General features: G+C 40.7%; 1 pseudogene across 1 annotated transcript; it reads left to right on the top strand.

The window, feature by feature from the left end:
* Nucleotides 1-238: 238 nt before the first annotated feature.
* On the top strand, nucleotides 239-1,516 carry LOC123636504 (annotated as a pseudogene). The gene has a single exon (XR_006734562.1). The product of XR_006734562.1 is annotated as a malate dehydrogenase, cytoplasmic-like (transcript).
* The last annotated feature ends 658 nt before the right edge of the window (nucleotides 1,517-2,174 follow it).

Genomic DNA, 2,174 nt, shown 5'->3' with positions numbered 1-2,174 from the left:
TTTCAAAATTGCTAAGAGAATAAATTTCAAATTTCTCACCACAAAAAGTGTTAAGTGTTTGAGACGATGGTTGTATTAACTAAATTGATTTAATTATTCCACATAGTATTAATAAATTATAACATCACTTTGTACCCCATAAATTTATACAATTATAAATTGTCAATTTATAATAAAATATTATTAAGCAAAATACAGATGTTCTAGGTTTTTAAAAAAATTGAACATTTAGGTTCCTCAGTAGAGGTGACCTGACTCTCTGATGCTCGTTTTGCAGGTGCTGCAATTGTCTGTGCAGTTCTCAATCGTGTCTGAACCAACCAGAGTCCTTGTGACTGGAGCAGCTGGTCAAATTGCATATTCACTGCTGTACAGTATTGGAAATGGATCTGTCTTTGGTAAAGACCAGCCTATAATTCTTGTGCTGTTGGATATTACCCCCATGATGGGTGTCCTGGACGGTGTCCTAATGGAACTGCAAGACTGTGCCCTTCCTCTCCTGAAAGATGTTATCGCAACAGATAAAGAAGAGGTTGCCTTCAAAGACCTGGATGTGGCCATTCTCGTGGGCTCCATGCCAAGAAAGGAAGGCATGGAGAGGAAAGATTTACTGAAAGCAAATGTGAAAATCTTCAAATCCCAGGGTGCAGCCTTAGAGAAATATGCCAAGAAGTCAGTGAAGGTGATTGTTGTGGGTAACCCAGCCAATACCAACTGCCTGACTGCCTCCAAGTCAGCTCCATCCATCCCCAAGGAGAACTTCAGTTGCTTGACTCGTTTGGATCACAACCAAGCTAAATCTCAAATTGCTCTTAAACTTGGTGTGACTGCTGATGATGTAAAGAACGTCATTATCTGGGGAAACCATTCCTCGACTCAGTATCCAGATGTCAACCATGCCAAGGTGAAGTTGCAAGGAAAGGAAGTTGGTGTTTATGAAGCTCTGAAAGATGACAGCTGGCTCCAGGGACAATTCATCACGACTGTGCAGCAGCGTGGTGGTGCTGCCTGTCATCAAGGCTCGAAAACTATCCAGTGCAATGTCTGCTGCGAAAGCCATTGCTGACCACATCAGAGACATCTGGTTTGGAACCCCAGAGGGAGAGTTTGTGTCCATGGGTGTTATCTCTGATGGCAACTCCTATGGTGTTCCTGATGACCTGCTCTACTCATTCCCTGTCGTAATCAAGAATAAGACCTGGAAGTTTGTTGAAGGTCTCCCTATTAATGATTTCTCACGTGAGAAGATGGACTTACTGCAAAGGAACTGGCAGAAGAAAAAGAAACTGCTTTTGAGTTTCTTTCCTCTGCCTGACTAGACAATCATTTTGATGTTACTAAATGCTCCAAAGCTGAAGAATCTAAATGTTGTCTTTAAGTCTAGTACCAAATAATAATAATGCTATACTTAAATTACATGTGAAAAACAACACATTTTAAGATTGTGTGCTTCTTGGTATAGATTTGTGATAGTTCATCATCATGCTGTTAGTGCTGCATTCTAAATAAATGTATATTCAAAAAAAATTGAACATTTAATCTTTACAAAACTCCCTATAAATGAGAGGAGGTTAGGTTGAGGAGGAGTTGTTTTCTTTAGCAGGAGGACCACGGTTTACGACAATCCTGGGGGTGTGTGTGTTCGCCTCTTTTACAGATGGAAGCATCATCATTCTGTGCAGGGAAGGTCACAAGACTAAAACACTGGAACTGTGTTTGACCTTGGACCCACAAAGATACACTGAAAACTGTTCGGGGAAGGGAAAAATAGCTTCCCTTCACTCTCCTAGGTTGTTTGGCTGGGCTATGGATTAATTGACATAAAACAGATTAGCAAGAGAAAAACTCTGTTTAACACATATGCACAGAAGTCCCAGGAAAACTATGGGGCTGAAGAAGTGTCAGGTTATTGAAGCTTATATAGCATCCTGAGCTACAGAAAGGAACAGGGGTTTCTGGGGGGTGACGAAGACAAGTTATGGGAGGGTGAGGGGAGGAAACTATGGTGAATAAATGTAGGGGGAAATGCATGGTGTCTTGTTATGCAGACAGTCTTTCAGGCAATAAAAATTGTCTGGGAGCAGACATCTTCCTGATACACATACTTTTACTAATGTAGATTTCCTTTATAGATGCAAACTTTTACAAAAAGTAGCTTCATAGCTACTCCTGTG

This window comes from Lemur catta, chromosome 4 (assembly GCF_020740605.2).
Source record: "Lemur catta isolate mLemCat1 chromosome 4, mLemCat1.pri, whole genome shotgun sequence".
NCBI lineage: Eukaryota > Metazoa > Chordata > Mammalia > Primates > Lemuridae > Lemur > Lemur catta.
Note: the sequence above shows the minus strand (reverse complement) of the source record. Positions and strands in the feature narration are given on the sequence as shown.